This window comes from Odocoileus virginianus, chromosome 10, assembly GCF_023699985.2.
Source record: "Odocoileus virginianus isolate 20LAN1187 ecotype Illinois chromosome 10, Ovbor_1.2, whole genome shotgun sequence".
In the NCBI taxonomy this organism is placed as follows: domain Eukaryota; kingdom Metazoa; phylum Chordata; class Mammalia; order Artiodactyla; family Cervidae; genus Odocoileus; species Odocoileus virginianus.
In genome coordinates, this window is record NC_069683.1 from 2,280,135 (window position 1) to 2,299,882 (window position 19,748).

Below are 19,748 nucleotides of genomic sequence, written 5' to 3' on the forward strand. Positions count from 1 at the left end.
AGGCTGTTGTAAAGAGTGAAAGAATTGAGAGTTGCTGAGTTCTGCAGTAGCATTGTTCCAGGGCAAAGGTGGAGACTACGGAGGCCATAAATCAGAAGCAGGAGATAAGAAGAGAGCTCACTTTGGGAATTACACTAAAAAACTTTCTTATAATAAAGCATATGTCATAGCCAAATACAAATACAATTCCATGATGGTCCATGTACTCCCTTGGACCCTCACACATGTACACCCTGAAAAGTAACTCAGTCAAGACCATGCTTTCTGTTCACCAAATCCCATTTATTTTCCTCTTCCTGGGCACAGAGAAGATTGGTTCTGGCCAATGATATGTGAGAAAAGGAGATGTCTGTCTCTCCCAGGCTGAAGCAGTGGGAATCTCCAGTGTGACCCTTCAGCTTGGTTCCTCTTTCCCCATGGAACCAGAAGTACCAATGACCCTGAGCCCTCCTTCTGAGCACGAAGTGTTGCGGGGAATCCAGTGCCATCAGCTGTATCAAATGCTGTCAACAGGAAGATAAAAACAAAATTCACCTTTGGATTTAGTAACACGGAGGCCATCAAAGATCTTGAAAGGAGCAGCGTTTTTAGCAAACACGGACTGGAATGGGTTCAAGGCAGCCGGGGAGAAGAATTCAAGACACTGAGTAAGGACCACGATCTAGAACACGTGGCTGTAAAGAGACATAAAAATAGGGAAATAGCTGGGGGGGAAGTGAAGTCAAGGAGGGTTGGAGTTCTTCCCCGTCGGAAGGAATGACCAGATGTTCGTATGTTACATGCATGTTTGCTCATCATTCAGTCTATAGTGAAAGGCTGTGCCCGTCTCCCAGCCCCTGGTTCCCAGACCTTCTGCTCCCAGCGAGACTCAAAGAGCATGATAAGCTCGTGATGGCTTCAAAGCAGACGCCACACTCCACATGACTCAGCTCCAAGGCTGCCGCTGCCTTCAAGCCCTCACTGGGAACACCACGCCAAGAGGCCAACAGATGACAGATGAGGTGGTGTACGGCGCATCACCCCATTAGCAAACTGCTTTCAATTACTTTTAGTATCAAAGGACTTCATTGTGCAGTTTACAGCGTGAACCGGTAGCGCCACGAGGCTTGCCACAGACAAACATTCCCTCCTCTCAGCCCTGCGTGTGCCCAGCCTCCACACCCCGAGGCGACCCCTCTCAACTCCACGTGTTTCTCGCCTGTTCACAGTGATGTTCCTAGATCACATGCCTATGGGTGTGTCTTGTTCCTTCTATTTGTTTGTTTCAAAAGTTTAACTCTGGACTTCACAGGCTAGAAAACAAGGGTTTTATTCTTTTAAGCCACACATCCCTATATACCTTCTACATTGTCTCAATAAGAGTTTTATCGAGATTTTTTGTTAAAATTGCTACTTAAGGCTTACATGGCTGACTACAAAAATGTAATTCTTAGCTGAGTCATTTGGCATCTTACGATCGCCGACCCTTTCTTACAGGGCAGTTTGCTCTTCCTGAGTTCACATTGCCTTCGTTTGTCATTTGCTTAGTTTTTTACATACGTACAATTGACACAAACTCAAACTATCCCCAGACTAGCTCCAAATGGAACTCAACATCCATCTCCAGAGAAATGCATCAGATAAAGCACAAGTATATTTCTCAAAGACACATCTCCTGGGACCCTGCACACTCCTGCTCCTCTCCGGACTGGCCACCCTTTTGATCGGATGCGGAGCGCTCTTCCTGAGAATACCATTGGAACGGGAACATTTTTTTCCCTCTCAATCTGGGATCTTCTCTCAGTTTATTTCCTAATTTTGATGCGCTCTCTGTGGCTTCCTGACACAGGTTGATCAGCGATATGTTTTTATGACCTGGCATGTCTGAGCGGTTCTTTACTGTACCACCACTTTAATACTTTGAGTGAAGAACTGGAAGTTGGAGATGACCCTCTCCAGTCTCTGAACATGTTTCCGCCCTGTCTTCTGGTCTCCGGTGTTCTGCTGAGAGGTCCAATGCCACTCTGACACTCATCTTTTATTTGTGGTTTATTTTACTCTCTAGAAGCTTTCTAAGATCTTATAATTAACCCTAAAATCTGAAATTTCCTGAGTGGTGCCTTGAGATGGTGTACCTTTATTTTTCCAGACTCAGTGGATTTGAATTCTGAAAATACCTTTTATTTCTGAGAATTTTTCTTTATCATTTCTGTGCCAACCGTTTCCCTTCCGATTTTTCTATTCTTTCTTTTTGGAACTTCTATTAGTCAGATTCTAAAACTCTTTGGCTCATCTTCCAATTTTCTTGTTTTTTTAAATTATTTTTCATTGTTTTATCCTATATTTGAGGATATTTCCTCACTTTTATTTTTTAAATCTCCTGCTGAATTTTTAAATTTTCTTTTTCTTTAGGTAAGCCAGTCCATGATTGTTTAGTTAGTTAGTTACTCTTTTTGGCTGTGCTGGGTATCTGTTATTGCTTAGTTAGTTAGTTAGTTAGTTAGTTAGTTTTGGCTGCACTGGGTATCCATAATTGTTTAGTTAGTTAGTTGTGGCTGCGCTGGGTATCCATTATTGTTTAGTTAATTAGTTGTGGCTGCGCTGGGTATCCGTTACTGTTTAGTTAGTTAGTTGTGGCTGCGCTGGGTATCCATTACTGTTTAGTTAGTTAGTTAGTTAGTTGTGGCTGTGCTGGGTATCCGTTACTGTTTAGTTAGTTAGTTAATTAGTTAGTTGTGGCTGCGCTGGGTAGCCGTTACTGTTTAGTTAGTTAGTTGTGGCTGCACTGAGTATCCATTATTATTTAGTTAGTTAGTTAGTTAGTTGTGGCTGCTCTGGATATCTGTTACTATTTAATTAGTTAGTTGTGGCTGCGCTGGGTATACGTTACTGTTTAGTTAGTTAGTTGTGGCTGCACTGAGTAGCCGTTACTGTTTAGTTAGTTAGTTGTGGCTGCTCTGGGTATCCGTTACTGTTTAGTTAGTTAGTTGTGGCTGCGCTGGGTATCCGTTACTGTTTAGTTAGTTAGTTGTGGCTGTGCTGGGTATCCGTTACTGTTTAGTTAGTTAGTTGTGGCTGTGCTGGGTATCCGTTACTGTTTAGTTAGTTAGTTGTGGCTGCGCTGGGTATCCGTTACTGTTTAGTTAGTTAGTTGTGGCTGCGCTGGGTATCCGTTACTGTTTAGTTAGTTAGTTGTGGCTGCGCTGGGTATCCGTTACTGTTTAGTTAGTTAGTTGTGGCTGCGCTGGGTATCCGTTACTGTTTAGTTAGTTAGTTGTGGCTGCGCTGGGTATCCGTTACTGTTTAGTTAGTTAGTTGTGGCTGCGCTGGGTATCCGTTACTGTTTAGTTAGTTAGTTGTGGCTGCACTGAGTATCCATTATTATTTAGTTAGTTAGTTAATTAGTTAGTTGTGGCTGCGCTGGGTAGCTGTTACTGTTTAGTTAGTTAGTTGTGGCTGCGCTGGGTATCCATTATTATTTAGTTAGTTAGTTGTGGCTGCTCTGGGTATCTGTTACTGTTTAGTTAGTTAGTTGTGGCTGCGCTGGGTATCCGTTACTGTTTAGTTAGTTAGTTGTGGCTGTGCTGGGTAGCCGTTACTGTTGAGTTAGTTAGTTGTGGCTGTGCTGGATAGCCGTTACTGTTTAGTTAGTTAGTTGTGACTGCTCTGGGTATCCGTTACTGTTTAGTTAGTTAGTTAGTTAGTTAGTTAGTTGTGGCTGCGCTGGGTAGCCGTTACTGTTTAGTTAGTTAGTTAATTAGTTAGTTGTGGCTGCACTGAGTACCCATTATTATTTAGTTAGTTAGTTAACTAGTTAGTTGTGGCTGCGCTGGGTATCCGTTACTGTTTTAGTTAATTAGTTGTGGCTGCACTGAGTACCCATTATTCTTTAGTTAGTTAGTTAGTTAATTAGTTAGTTGTGGCTGCGCTGGGTATCCGTTACTGTTTTAGTTAATTAGTTGTGGCTGCACTGAGTACCCATTATTCTTTAGTTAGTTAGTTAGTTAATTAGTTAGTTGTGGCTGCGCTGGGTATCCATTACTGTTTAGTTAGTTAGTTGTGGCTGCACTGAGTACCCATTACTGTTTAGTTAGTTAGTTAGTTAGTTAGTTAGTTGTGGCTGCACTGAGTACCCATTATTACTTAGTTAGTCAGTTAGTTAGTTAGTTGTGGCTGCGCTGGGCAGCCGTCACTACCTGCGGGCTTTCTCTGGTTGCAGACGCAGGGCCACTCCTCCTCGTGGAGCGTGGGCTCTCATCTCTGTGGCTTCTCTCGTCGCCGAGCGGAGGCTCCAGCAGCTGGGCCTCAGTGGCTGCGGCCCTCGGGCCCAGCAGCCGGGGCGCACAGGCTGGCTGCTCTGTGGCGCGTGAGATCTTCTGGGACCAGGGGTCGAACCTGTGGCTGCTGCCTTGGCAAGTGGGCTCTGAACCCCTGGACAAGCAGGGAAGTCCTTGCGTCTTTAGATTCTCTTATCACAGTATTAATTTCCCAGGTCTCTTCTGCTCCTCATTGCTCCTTTTTTACAGGACCCTGTTTTTGTTTACGAACACGGTGTTTATCCATTCAGTCAACGGTATTGGCAGAGCACTTACTTTGTGCCAGTCACGAGCGCTGACGACAGGAAAAGGAACAGAGGTCCTGCTCTCACAGAGGGCACTGTTCACCTAGGAGCAGCAGAGAGTGAATGGCTAATAGACTGTATAACATTGAGAGGTGATGGACTTAAGCCAGATGGAAACAGAAAGTGATGTGGAGAGGCATCCTCTGGCGCTGTGTTAATTACAGTCTTTCAAAGCTGACATCTAACCTCTGTATCCTGCTTCCCCCAAGTCCTTCTCCTGCTCGGCGACTTTTATCTTGTCTTTTCTTCTGGTATCTTTCCCCCACTGTGTCCACTCGCTTGAAGAGCTAAGCACAGCTCGGCACGCCTGGGTTTCTTGCTTGCAGACGACAACGAAGGGCAGTTCAGAGGGGAGCTGGCCTTGCAGACGGGGGTCAGGACAGGCTCTTCTCCTGGCTGTTGGTCTCCCCAGAGGGCGCTTCCCTGCGTCCCTGCTGGAAGCCTTGGCCTCAGCGTTCTGGGGGCCATTTGGCTATCAGCAAGTCAGGGAGCCTTCCTGTAGCTTTTCATTAATCCCCACTGGCAATCGGGTACTCAACTACTGCCCTCAATTCTGCATGGTATTCCCAAATCCAAAAGCTCTGTAGGTCAACTTCTAAAGCAAAAAAAATTTGCTCTTAGTCTTTCTCGGAGCAAGATTTTAAAAAAGCAACTGCTTTTGTTTGGACTTTCTATTATCTTCCTGTTTCAGCCCCAGCCTACCCCTAATCTTAGAGATAGCTGGTAGAGAATTCCCTGGTGATCCAGTGGTTTGGACTTGACTCTTTTACCCCCGAGGGCTGGGGTTCAATCCCTGGTCGGGGAACCAAGATCCCACAAGCCAAGCAGCCAAGAAACACAAAAAATAGAGAGAGACACCTGGGTGCCAGCTCCTGAGTCTTTAAGGATTTCTTCAGTAAGACTCAACTCATGCCTTGTTAGCTTCTCCCTGCCCCTTTGTAGGGGCTTTAGATTTAGCTTTCTTTCTCTCTCAGCTGCTCTGCTCACGTCCCGTGATCTCTTTATCCTTGTGGATTTATACCTTTTACTTTTCTTTTGCTGACATTTTAGCGGAGTCATAGAAGGAAACACACACACAAAAAAATCATAGTCTCAATTCCCACGTTTAACTAGTCTAAGTACTTTGTGGCAACCACTCCAAAATTGCCATTGATAAAATTTTAAAAGAACAAGTTCTGATTCATCGTGAGTGTGAGTCAGCCTGAGTTCACTGCCAGGCCAAGCAAGGAAAATCTGATCCAACACAGAGGGATTCGATCCTATGGGATGAGATCTTCAGGTTAACTGTCAAAAAATAAGTAAGAGACAACTGGCCTCAGTCTTGCAGGCTTCATCGCTTGTAAGGATCTGGCAAGCCAGCTTCAGGAGCTTGTGACCTGTGCACACACTTCCTGAACTGACCAGACAGGGCCCTGTGCTCAGACAGCCCCACGCTTGGTTTAAAATTTCACGATCATCATCCTGAAATCCCAAAACAAAGGACCCCGCGTTTTCATTTTGCCTGGGCTCCACAAGGCATGTTGGCAGTCCTGGATATGCATGGGGTATAGGAACCCCATGAAGACAGTCTTGCCAACCACAGGCAAGCAGCAAGATAAAGGTAAAAACCATGCCGTTCACAGGAAAGAAGATTGTCTGATTCAGACAATTCATTATCTTGTCAGTTCATAATTGACCACTAGTGGCGCTCAGCTCAGGCCAGTGACCGAAACTCCACTTCCATTTTTAGCTTCTTAGAAACTGCTTTGGCCCTGCGGTTCATTAGGTTGGACGCAAGTAAGACATCTGGTTCCTTGCAGACAGAAAACAGTCACAAATTCACCATCAGAGCAGTTTCTCTACTAACTCTGATCAGTTTTCTAAGAAGCAGTCGCTTTGGGTTCCTTTTCTGTGGACTAACCCCTTGTTATCTATTGTCTGTCTAGATTTCTCACACTCTCCAGACAGAATCATCCACAGGCACATCCTTAGGCACTTTCCGGGCCTAAGGTCCAGAAAAAATTGTCTCCATTGCTGCTCAATATTAAGTCCCCTCTTCCTTACTTAGAGAAAAGCAGCGTGTGTGTGTGTGTGTGTGTGTGTGTGTGTATGTGTGGCAGCAACGTGCCCAACCCAAAACTTTATGTTCCAGCCTCTCTGCGGGTCTAGCCCTGAGCTCCAGCCAATGGATCTCTAGTAGACAGAGCGACGGATTTTAGTCCATTTGCTGTGGATTTCCCAGGAATGTTTTGTTTTCTTGGCTTTTGCATCTCGTCCTCTTCTGCTGCCTGTAGCTCTTAAGTGAGAGCTGAAGCCACCACAAACCACTCAGCAAACACCCAGTTACTGAGTATTTGCAGTCTGCCAGGTACTCTTCTGAACTGCGGACAAACAGCAAGAACAAAGCAAATGCGTCTGCCCCTGGGACGTGTACACGCTCGTGGACCACCCCGCAACTCAGAGGAAAGCAGCCAGACTTGTTGGGCCTCAGTTTTAACATTCTAAGCAGCTGAACTAAAGACAGGAACTTACCTGAGGAAAAGGAACTCTATTCAACCCCTAGCTGATTGGTAAAGGAATATTAGAAATAGCTTTGAATGGAGAAATTAGAGTTCTGATTTACTTTGGACATGTGATATGTGGTTTATTCTGGAACCACAGTTTAAAATAGAACTGGGAGCTCTCTGAAGGTCCAGGGATTAGGACTTGGCACTTTCACTGCTAGGGGCCAGGGCTTGATCCCTGGTTGAACTAGGAACCCACAAGCCACATGGTGCGGCCAAAAACCAAATTTTAATTAAATTAAATGTTTAAATATATACATGCCTAAATATTTATAATTTATGTATGGGGGGTGCTTCCCAGGTGGTGATAGTGGTAAAAAGAACCTGCCTGTCAATGGAGGAGACAGAAGTGGGTTCCATTCGTGGGTCAGGAAGATCCCCTGGAGGAGGGCATGGCAACCCAGTCCAGTATCCTTGCCCAGAGAATCCCATGGACAGAGGAGCCTGGCGGACTATGGTCCGCAGGGTCGCAAACAGTTGGACATGACTGAAGTGACTTAGCAAGCATGCATGTGTGTGTGCTCATTGGTCAAGCTGTGTCTGACTCTTTGTGACACCATGGACTGTAGCCTGCCAAGCTCCTTTGTGCATGGAATTTTCCAGGCAAGAGTACTGGAGTGGGTTGCCGTGCCCTCCTCCAGGGGATCTTCCCCACCCAGGGATCAAATCCACGTCTCCTAGGTCTCCTGGTTTGCAGGCAGATTCTTTACCACTAACACCACCTGGGAAGCTCATGTATGTGTGCATATATATACATACATACATACTTTTGGAGAGAAAGAAAAATAAGCGAAGCAAATGTGGGGAAAAGGGCTATGAATCTGAGTGAAAGATATACAGGTGTTTGTTTTATCATTCTCTCAATTTTTCTCCGTAAGAAGGGAAAGGAAAGCTGATTTGCCTGGATCATATAGGAGGGCTCCTGACATTCCAATGAAGAAGGTTTTTTCTTTTAATTAAGGTAAACCCGTCAGTCCACGTGGGGAGGGGCATGCTTGAGCTCCAGCCCCCTTGGGCCCACTCCTCTCCACTTTGTAGAGGAGTTTGCCAGTCCTGCTGGGAGAAGTGCCTGCTCCGGAGCAAGCCTTACAATCCAGAGCTGGCCAGGCTGCCCCTGGAGACAGGCCCCTTCCAAACTCCAGAGCAGCTGTTGGTGCCTGCCGGCCAGGGAAGGTTACAAGTTGCGGGCAGTTGGTCTGAGAGCGCCCTGGGGCCCGCGGTCCAGCCGGCGCCAGGGTCGTGTGGGTGCAGATGGAGATGCCCCCGCGTCCACCTGCTCACAGCTCCACTCACCACACATAACCCGACACTCACGTCATGCTGGTTGGCAACAGCAAGCCGCCCACTGTGGAATGCGTGTCTCTCAGAGCCAAAGAGGCACCATGATGTAATGTGGGGTGAGAGAAGCGGGCTGCGGAGCAGAATTTCCGGACAGTCCCACACGTGCTAGAGGCAATGGAGGGATGGAGCGGGGAGGAGACCGGAGGGGAAGGAGGGAGGCGGAAAGGCAGGGAGGAAGGAAAAGGGCTTCCCGGGGCGCTCAGTGAAAGTCGCTCAGTCGTGTTGACTCTTTGCGACCCCGTGGACTGTACAGTCCATGGGATTCTCCAGGTCAGAATACTGGAATGGGTATCCATTCCCTTCTCCAGGGATCTCCCAACCCAGGGATCGAACCCGGGTCTCCTGCACTGCAGGCGGATTCTTTACTGAGCCACAAGAGAGGCCTCCAGGTGGCACTAGCGGTAAAGACTCTGCCTCCAATGCAGGCGCCACAGGGGACGCAGGTTCCCTCCCTGGGTCGGGCAGAGCCCCTAGAGAAGGCAGTGGCAATCCACTCCAGTACTCTTGCCTGAAAAACCCCATGGACGGAGGAGTCTGGTGGGCTACAGTCCGTGGGTCGCATGAGTCGGACACGACTGAACACAGCACACAAGGAAGGAAAGGAAAGAGAAAAGAAAAAAAGCAAAAACAATGCCTTTTTTTGTATATCTCTTGTGTATATACTTCTTAAGTATATCCACACACATAGAAACATCCAAAAAGAAACACATTAGCAGTGGTCATCCAGGCCTTTCCTGGTGGTCCAGTGGTTAAGACGCTTGCTGATTTAAATCTTCAAGTTCACAAAACAATTTGGAATTTACCTTTCCAAAATGTAAGAGACCTTTCAATGCAGGGGGTACAAGTTTGATTCCTGGATGGGGAGCTAGGACCCCACAGGCCTCATGGTCAAAGGACCAAAGCATAAATCAGAAGCAATGTTATAACAAAATCCATGAACACTTTTTAAAAATTTATTTAAAATAGAAAGAAAAAACTGTTTATCCTTAAGGTATTTGAAGGTAAAGGTTAAAGCTAACATTTTTTTAACCTACTTTTTCTTGTCTATTGTATAAATTTTCTGAATTAGCTTAATTTGCACTTTTTCTAATGAAGAAAAATTAGGAAAGAATTATTTTTTAATAGTTATTTATTTGTTTATTTGGCTGCTCCAGGTCTTAGTTGCAGCATGTGGGATCCGATTTCCTGACCAAGGATTTCAGCGTTCCTGGTGGCTCAGCTGGTAAAGAATCCACCCGCAATGCAGGAGACTTGGGTTCGATCCCTGCGTTGGGAAGATCCCCTGGAGAAGGGACAGGCTACCCACTCCGGTATTCTGGCGTGGAGAATTCCATGGACTGTACCGTCCATGGGGTTGCAGAGAGTCAGACACGACTGAGCGACTTTCACTTTCCCTTTCCATTTCCTGCATTGGGAGCCTGGAGTCTTAGCCACTGGACCACCAGGGAAGTCCCAGTAAAGACTATTTAATGGGGAGGGGGTTCTCCCCTCAAAGAAAAGGGGCTGCAAAGAGCGGTTGAGGGCAAAGGTCAGCACACTATTGCGGGTGGAGCGGCAGGCTACTGCGACTCCTGTTCCTGTGAGGAAAGCTGTGTCTGATCTCAGCCTCCCCCTTGCACTGACATCGTCAGGACTGCCCTTGTGCGACAGCCAGCAGAGACAGAGACTGCGGCCCGCAAAGCCAGAAGTGTTTCCTGCCCAGCCCTTTCCAGAAGGAGTCTGCTTGGCTGTTGCTGTTCGGTCGCTCAGGCGTGTCCAACTCTTTGCGGCCCCATGGCCTGCAGCACGCCAGGCCTCCCAGACCCTCACCACATCCCAGAGTTTACTCAAACTCATGTCCATGAGTCGGTGATGCCATCCAGCCATCTCATCCTCTGTCGTCCCCTTCTCCTCCTGCCCCCAATCCCTCCCAGCAACAGGGTCTTTTCCAGTGAGTCAGCTCTTCACATCAGGTGGCCAAAGTACTGGAGTTTCAGCTTCAGCATCAGTCCTTCCAATGAACACCCCGGACTGATCTCCTTTAGGATGGACTGGTTGGATCTTCTTTCAGTCCAAGGGACTCTTCTATCCAAGAGAGTCTTCTCCAACACCACAGTTCAAAGACATCAATCCTTTGGCACTCAGCTTTCTTTATGGCCCAAACTTCACATCCATACATGACTACTGGAAAAACCATAGCTTTGACTATATAGACCTTTGTTGGCAAAGTAACGTTCTCTGCTTTTTAATACTCTGTCTAGGTTGGTCATAGCTTTTCTTCCATGGAGAAAGCGTCATTTTTTTAATTTCATGGCTGCAGTCACCATCTGCAGTGATTTTGGAGCCCAAGAAAATAAAGTTTCACTGTTTCCATTGTTTCCCCATCTATTTGTCCTGAAGTGACAGAACTGAAGAAGGAATTCATAGGGCCTGGACTCCATCTCAGGCCTGTCCATGCTGATCACACTCGGCCACCTCTCCAATGGACTGTGAACTCTGTGTTTAGTGCCTATGGAAACGACAACAGAAGGATAAGACCCCCTCCGGACCGAGGAATCTTGAAGATCGTATCCAGGTTACTTCTCACCTAAGAGAGCACATATACTAATCACCCCTTCCTCCAGACAGGCCATAAATTTTCTGTACCTATCGGAGTGTAACCTCGGGCTTATTGATTATTGGCTAGTTGTTTGACTATTTGAGCACATGGCACATGAGTGATGGGGTTATTGGGACTGTATTTACCCTTCCTTAGTTTATGTAAGTCTCAAGGAATTTGGGGTGGTGGGTTCGGACACGTACACATGGGGTATAAAAGATTTTCACAACTGCTGATTGGGGTCCTTGGCTAAGAGGAGACTCTGCCTTGGGCCTGCCGGTGTAATAACCTGCACTCCACGATCTGCATTGTCCTTCTGAGTGAGTTTGTTTCCCGGAACGCGTGGCTAAAACAGAACCAGATGCCATGGTATTTGCTTTGTGAATGTTGGGTTTTAACCCAGTTTTTTCACTCTCCTCTTTCACCTTCATCAAGAGATTCTTTAATTCCTCTTCATTTTCTTCCATAAGGGTGGTGTCATCTGCGTATCTGAGGTTATTGATATTTCTCCCAGCAATCTTGATTCCAGCTTGTGTTTCATCCAGCCCAGCAAGTTTCTCATGATGCACTCTGCATATAAGTTAGATCCCTGCTCTAGAATCACATTTCCTCCGGAATGGCAGTTGTGCAGTCTATGTTAGAACACCAGTTTGAAAATTCAGACTCTGAAGAGGAAGGGTAAATTACAAATTACTTTGTGAACTTGAAGATTTAAATCAGCAAGTGTCACCTCTTCATAAAGACCTTCCTCATTCACTCAGTGTCGGTAGCTTCTAACACAGCCCTGTCTGTCATTCATGTTGATTTTCTTCAAGAATTTGTCCCCATCTGGTTTTGTTTTTTTTTTTTCCCTTGTTTGCGTTTTTCTTTTTCAACATAATATAAGAGCGATGAGGACAGCAGTCTTCTCGGCCTTTTTTATCACTGTATCCCCAGTGCCTCGAGCATTGCCTGGCACATAGTATGAGCTCAATAAACACTGAAGGAATGAATAAGTGAATCACTATTCAATGGCAAATTATCATATCAGAATGAAAGCTATAGAGCCCCAGCCAATGGCAACAAGAATCCAAGTCCAGTGAATAAGGAGAGACAGCAATCTATGAACCATCCATTAACACATTTTAAAGATTTGAGCAGCAAGGCTTAGTAATTCTGTGTGTGTGACTCTCCTATTTTTCAGCTGAATTCAAGACTAATGTGGAGAAGAATGTCTGCCTGAGGGGAAAAACTGCAATAAAATGCAACAGTGTTGGGATGGGGCAGGGCTGCTATGGTTTCTGTGTCTAAGGCCCAGGTGAAATGGTAAGAAGATATGGGATAAACACCCAAGGATGCTCCTTTAGAGGGTTGGGAGCAGCCAGTGACTCAAAAGACTGAAGAAGTAGGTGGAGGGGGAGGGTGTGCATGCATGCTAAGTTGCTTCAGTGGTGTCCAACTCATTGCAGAAGGTCCAAAATGGAATTTCCACCCTTTCTCTTATTCCTGCTGAACCATAAAGCTATCAGGTGGGTCCCAGAAAATTCTCTAAATACACACAGTGAGCAGAATGGGAAGAACTAGAAAATGTGTCCAAGAGGGGCCATGGGACCCCTAGTCCTAGGGAGGGAGGCGGCTCTCCTTTGCTTTACCCCATTTACCCGTCTGAGCCAACGGGTGCTCAGATCCCTGGAGGCGGATCACCACTTACAGCCATTCCCCAGAAAGGGGTAGGGGATGAGAATCCGCTTCCTTTCTAAGAGGAGTGGACCCTAAGAAGGGGCCTCTGTTAGCCAGGCAGAGGAACAGATGGCAGGGTGAGAGAGAGGCTGGAGACTTTGAAAGAGACTAGATTGTTTTGCTTAAGAATATGGAGAAAAGAGATGAAAGAAATGTGAAACCTTCCCCCTTGGAGAGAAAACATATATGACTAATAGGGATTTTTATTGGGTTCTGTCATAGATCAAAACTACCTCCCCAGGATTCACAAGGCTTTTCAGTCTCCCCAAGACATTTTCAGTAGAAGTGACATTATTCATCCATCCTCTGTCACGTTGGATTTGCTTTCAGGGAAATGATAACAAAGTTCCCGCATCAAGGTGGGTGTAGGGTCAAGAACAGAGGCTGCTCACAGTGTCCAGAATAGTTACAAGAATAGCCTATTCTGTTCTGCAGCCCTGGAGCCCTTATCTCCTCCTAGACAAAACGCAGAAAAATGTGCGACCTTGAAAGACAAAGACGCGTTCTCTCTCCCAGGTGAAACCAAAAATCCTTGTCCTGTTTTAGAAACAAATTCACTCTCAGTTGGCAGACAGACACCAAAGGACAGTTCATTCAAAGGGAAATTAATCCTTTGCACAAACAACCAAGCTTGAATACCCAGACCAGTGTGGACCCACACACCCGCTTAAAATTTCTCCCCCGCTTGGTACAATATGCTCCTTTCTCTCAGCGGAACAATCTAATTGTTTGTCTGAAACAACCTGCATCTCTAATCCCAGAACTCTGTATTTTCCATTAACCATTTCAGTATAGCTTCTTCCCCAGACAAGATGTGCTTCACCTAATTAATTTCACCCGGTGGCTCAGACAGTAAAGAATCTGCCTGCAATGCAGGAGACCTGGGTTCGACCCCTGGATAGTGAATATTTTCCCTGGAGAAGGGAATGGCTACTCACCCCAGTATTCTGGCCAGGAGAATTCCATGGACAGAGGAGCCTGGTGGGCTACAGTCCGTAGGGCCTCAAATGGTTGGACAGGACTGAGCAACAAACAGGCACGGCAATAAAAACAGGAAAAATAAATTTTTTTACCATTTACAATTACATTAAAGACTTAAAGTACCTAGAAATAAACCTAACCAAAATCAAATGTGTACAACCCCCAACAGAAAACTACAAAATATGACTTAGATAATTAAAGCAAACCTAAATAAGTTGATGGATACATTACACTTATGTTCAATATACTCATTATTGGAAGGATGTCAGTTTTCCCCAGATTGACCAATTGAGTCATAATTCCAATCCAAATCCAGCAAAATTTTGTGAAAAGAGACAAGCTCGGTTTAAATTTTATATAGACTTTATTAAAGGTGAAGAGCATCTGTTCTTCAAAAAACATCAAGAAAGTGAAAACACCAGGAGGCCTAAATGGACTTTTCTCCAAAGAAGAAATACAGATAGTCAACAGGCACATGAAAAGATGCTCAACAGTGCTAATTTTTAGAGAAATTCAAATCAAAACTATATTAAGGTATCACCTCACGCCAGTCAGAATGGCCATGATCAAAAAGTTTACAAATAATGAATGCTGGAGAGGGTGTGGAGAAAAGGGAATCCTCCTAGCTTGTTGATAGGAAGTAAATTGGCACAGCCACTATTGAGAACAGAATGGACGTTCCTTTAAAGAGTAACTGTAGAGCTAGCTACCGTATGATCCAGCAATAGCACTCCTGGGCACATATCCAGACAAAGCCATAATTTGAAAAAATACATGCACTCCAAAGTTCATTGCAGCACCGTTTATGATAGTCAAGACATGGAAGCAACTTAGTGCCCATCAGCAGATGAATGGATAAAGAAGATGAAGATATATATATAATGGAATATTACTCAGTCATAAGAGAGAATGAAACAATGCCATTTGCAGCAACATAGATGGACCTAGACATTATCAAACAAAGTGAAGTTAGAGAAAAACAAATATCATATGATATCACTTATGTGTGAAATCTAAAATACGATACAAGTGAACTTACTCATAAAACAGAAATAAACTCACAGACATAGAAAGCAATCTTACGGTTACCCATGGAGAAGGGGTGCACGAAGCTGCAGGGGGATAAATTAGGAACTCGGGGTTAACAGGCACACACCGATGCTGTTCACTTAGTCACGTCCAATTCTTTCGCGACCCCATGGACAGCCACACACCAGGCTTCCCTGTGCTTCACCATCACCCGAAGTTTGCGCCAACACACGTCCATCGAGTCAGTGATGCCATCCAACCATCTCATCCTCTGTTGTCCCCTTCTCCTCCCACCTTCAATCTCTCCCAGCATCAGGGTCTTTTCCAATGAGTCAGTTCTTCACATCAGGTGGCCAAAGTATTTGAGCTTCAGTTTCAACATCAGTCCTTCTGATGAATATTCAGGACAGATTTCCTTTAGTATTGGCTGATTTGATCTTGGAATTAACAGATATATCCTACTATATATAAAAAATAAACAACAAGGAGCTACTGTATAGCACAGGAAACTGTATTCAATATCTTATAATAACCTATAGTCAAAAAAAAGACAGATATGCATAACTGAACCACTTTGCTGAAAATAACATAGCATTGAAAATCAACTATACTTCAAAAAAAAAAGCTCCCATAAAAATTCTGGACCTCAAAGCCCGGGTGAGCTTCCTTGTTTGGGAATACTCTTGTCACCTCCAATGTCAGCAGGTGATACATCCTGAGGGCTGCAGAAGCTTTATATTTGGGGACCTCTCAGACTCTGCCCTCTGCGTCCCTTCTCTTGGCTGATTTTAATCTGTATCCTTTTGCTGTAATAGACCGTGACTCTTAGTGTAAGTTTTCAGTGGGTTCTGTGAGTTCTTTCCAGAGCTATCTAATTTGAGGGTAGGTTTGGGAACCCCTTTGAATTTGCAGTTGGCATCACTCATGAGAGTGGTTTGTGTGGACTTGACTCTCCAACTTTGTAGGTGGACCCTAAACCTTTGAGGTTGGTGTCAGAACTCTTGGACGGTTGACTAAACTCTCCCGATAGTCTTAAATTCCTCAGAGAAAGGTACACAAACACAGAGAGAGGTGAGGAATTGGGGCCAGTGATTAATCTACTTTGAGCCCTTGCTTTTGTACTTGAAGGTGATGATTCATGATGAAGATATCGTCAAGGAATGGGGAAAAAAATATCACAGTGGATTGAAGATCATGATTAGAAGAAAAGTGAAGCCATTCTGCTTCTGGCCTGCTCAGGTTATGCAGTAAAACTTCCGGAGCCACGCGTGCCCCTGCGCAGTGTATTGTGGCAATGGACGAGGTGCTTGAGAAAGATGGGGTAACAGCTGATGGCAGGTGGGGGTTAGAGTCATGACCCATAGAACAGCCAGGAGTCCAGCCCTGCAGACGGACTTGCAAGGTCTCTCTCGAGTGCCTCCCACGCCTTCCAATTTTTCTTTTCTTTTTCTTTGTTGGTGTGGGGGGAGGGTGGGGGTGCAGCAGGTGGCTTGTGGGCTCTTAGTTTCCCGACCAGGGATTGAACCTGGGGCCACAGCAATGAAAGCACGGAGTTCTAACCCCTGGACCACCAGGGAATTCCTTCTCACGTCTTCACACCCTCTACAAAGCTCTCCACTCCAGGGCTCCATCTCAGCTTCAAGAGTCCAGAGGCTGGATTTCCTGCACACAAACAAGCTACCTACCAAAAATCCATCTTGCATACTAATTTCCCAGTGCGGCAGGAGACACAGGGTCTCCAGTTGCCCAGGAAAAGGGCCAACCCTTCCTCCATCCCCTTGGAGCAGCACCACCACATGGCCACTCTCATCGGCTCTTCTGAAGCCTCAGACTCCACCCCAGGAAACCCCAGGACGGAGAAAGGAGCCGGCTTCTCAGATTCAGAACAGGAAGCTCAGTAGAATGAGAAGCAAATGAGATTCTGAGTACCAGGCTGCGGATGGATGGAGAAATTGAAAAGGAAACCAAGCAGAGCCCCCACACAGAGCCAGCCGCCAGCTATGGCAAAATTGTCCCCCAAACAAATGGGACACAAGACCCAGAATTCACTTCTAATCTCTGTCTCACCTCCTTATCATCTTTTCATGTGCCTCGTGCAAGCCTGCCTCATCCCCACACTCACATAAAATTCCCAATGAGACAGAACCTGCTGAGGCTTATAGGATGGGATTAAAGTGGACTTTAATTAAAGTGAACTTGCTATGTGGGAAATATCCTTGCTGCAACCACAGCCTCCGAGAGCTTACAGAGCAGAAAGGTTCATGAGCCAAATGAAGATGCTCAAATCGATGTATTCAGTCAATAATAGAAATGCATGGAGAATCAAGAGGAAAGGGACAAATTTAGGAAACCATTCAAGCAGGATGAAAGAACCACACTACCTGAACCCTCTGTTGTGTGTGTGTGTGTCATGTGCCTCCAACTCCCATCCTGTCACTCTCTCCTCCTTCTCTGACATGTCCACGTTCCCACTGACCTATGTCAGGGGAACACTGAGCCGAGGGCAGACGAGGATGCCGGAGGACTGAAGGTGCCCGCAGCCAACAGGTGCCCATCAGAAAAAGGCAGGAGCAAGTAAGCCTCGCCCAAGGCTCTAGCTCTGCAGAGACTTGCTAAGCAACCGTGCCTTTTAGTTCCATGTTTTGGGCAGAAAACGAGTGGGACCAAAAATGGGCATCACCCGGTGGTGCCAATTTACAAGCTCATGCATTTTGAGTGCTTTGTGAAACCGCCTCATTGCTTCATAAATATGCACGGTTTCACAGTCCTTTCATGCCTGGCTATAAACATTCATCACACACACTCTACTTCCTTTCTTGCAGGCTCCTTGGCGCTCTCCTTACTCTCTCTTACATCCTGGGGTGGAATTTTTCTTAAATACAAACACGCATTGCAGGTCCCTCGGACAGAAGGATGTTCAGCTTGAGCCTCGAGATACAGAAAGCAAAGGGCCGTCACACCCCAGGGCCCCTCGGGCATAACTCAGGTCCCTGCCACCAAATAGAAAGAAACGGAAAATGAAGTCACAGAGACGCACAGGGAGGAGAGGTGGGACATTACAGGTGACCGGAGACGGATCCAGGAGCAGCAGCTGCGAGAAAGAAAGGCCGGCCACCCAGGAAAACACCCAAGCCTGGGATAGTGACGGGGCTCATTCGGGACAAGCAGTCGGTGTCACTGGAGCTCCAGGAGGTGACAGTCACAAAGAAGGAAGAGTGAGCGAGGGTCCCGAAGATGTGGAACTGAGCCAGAGATGGGTGAAAATGCGGAGAGGAAAGGGACCCTCTTGCACTGTTGGAATGTGAACCGATGCAGTCACCATGGAGAACAGCATGGAGATTCTTTAAAAAAAAACTAGGAGTAAAACTACCATAAGATCCAGCAATCCCACTCCTGGCCATATACCCCAAGAAAACCATGATTTAAGAGATACATGTATGCAATCCTCATAACAGCACTATTTACAATAGCCAGAACCCAGAAGCCCCCAAGATGTCCATTAACAGATGAAGGGATAAAGAACACGCGGCATGTATGTCCAAGGGAATATTACTCAGCCGTGAAAAGGGGGGGATTTGCGTCAGTCATCGTGAGATGGAGGAACCTAGAGCCTGTCACACAGTGTGAAGTAACCCAGAAAGAGAAAGACAAATGTGGTATATTAATGCACAAATATGGAATCTAGAAAAACAGCACTGAGGAACCTGTTTACAGGGGAGGGGTGGAGATGCAGACGTAGAGAACGGCCCTGTGGACGCACAAGGGAAGGAGAAACAAGCTGAGAACGCAGCACTGACATGCTTACACGACCGCGCGTGAAACAGGCAGCCGGTTGGGGGCTGCCGTATAACACAGGGGCCAGTCTGGTGCTCAGTGATGACCCGGAGGCGGGGGTGGGGGGGGGGGCGGAGGGCAGAGACTCAGGAGGGAGGGTGTATGAATATAAATACATGTACAATTATGGCTGATTCCATTGCTGTGCAACAGAAACCAACACATCGTAAAGCAACTATCCTCCGATTAAAAAAATAAGTTTAAAAAATGGGGAGAGATGCAGGCAGAGAGCCCCCAGAGCAAGAAGTGACACTGGGCGGGGTGGGGGGCAGCATCCTGCAAACACCCTTTGGAATTCAGCGACAGGCTCCGAGTCTGATGACAAACTGGACCCCAGGGACTTCCCTGGGGCCTGGGGGTTAAGATTCCATGCCTCCAATGCAGGGGGCAGGGCTTCGGTCCCTCGTGGGGGACCTAAAATCCCACATGCCGTGCAGTGCAGCAAAAACATAAAATGAAAAGAAAAAAACCAAATGTAGTTTCAATGGTATGCATACTTAAATGATATTTTAAATTATATTAAATTTTTTTTTAGAAAACAGGATTCCATTACTGCAGGGGTCATAATCCTCCAGGGAAAAGAGTAGGGGTTCTCTTGTCAGAATCTGCTGCCAACAAGCAGGACAGGAACCTTATCAAGGGCAGCGGGGCTGTGGCAAAGACTAGGATGCTGAGATTGCATACGCCTCTCCTTTAAAACATTACTCCTCTAAACCAGACCCGTAACATCAAGTAATTCCAGGATGACTGAACTAGAGTCCGGGAGCTGTGGAGGAAGCAAAGATCAAAGGTGTAGAGTCTGGCTTTGAGTCCTGACTGTGGCACTTATCAGTTTTGACCGTGGACTGGTCATTTCACTTCCCTGAGCCTCTGTTTTCCCCTTCCATAATATGTGGACAATAATGTTTGCTGATCAGATCTCTGAGGATTTTATGAAGATGAAATGGTGAAAAAAACCATTGCCAGATTTTACCAGTTATTACTAGTGATTTGCTGTGAAATCAGAAAAAAAAAAAAATGAGTGAGCCTTCCTGGGGTCTCAGGTTTTTCTTATAAGACTGGGAAAGATCACTAACCACCTCTCCGCTGTTCAGGAGACAAACAAAGCTAACAGCCTCGGGCC

At 46.0% G+C, this 19,748-nt stretch overlaps 1 long non-coding RNA gene across 1 annotated transcript in view; it reads right to left on the bottom strand.

Moving 5' to 3' along the window:
- Positions 1-261: 261 nt before the first annotated feature.
- Positions 262-19,748, bottom strand: part of LOC139036974 (uncharacterized) — a 32,204-nt gene continuing 12,717 nt past the window's right edge. Inside the window, exon 3 of the long non-coding RNA XR_011489767.1 lies at positions 262-503. This is a non-coding gene — a long non-coding RNA (uncharacterized lncRNA). The remainder of the gene's footprint in view (positions 504-19,748) is intronic.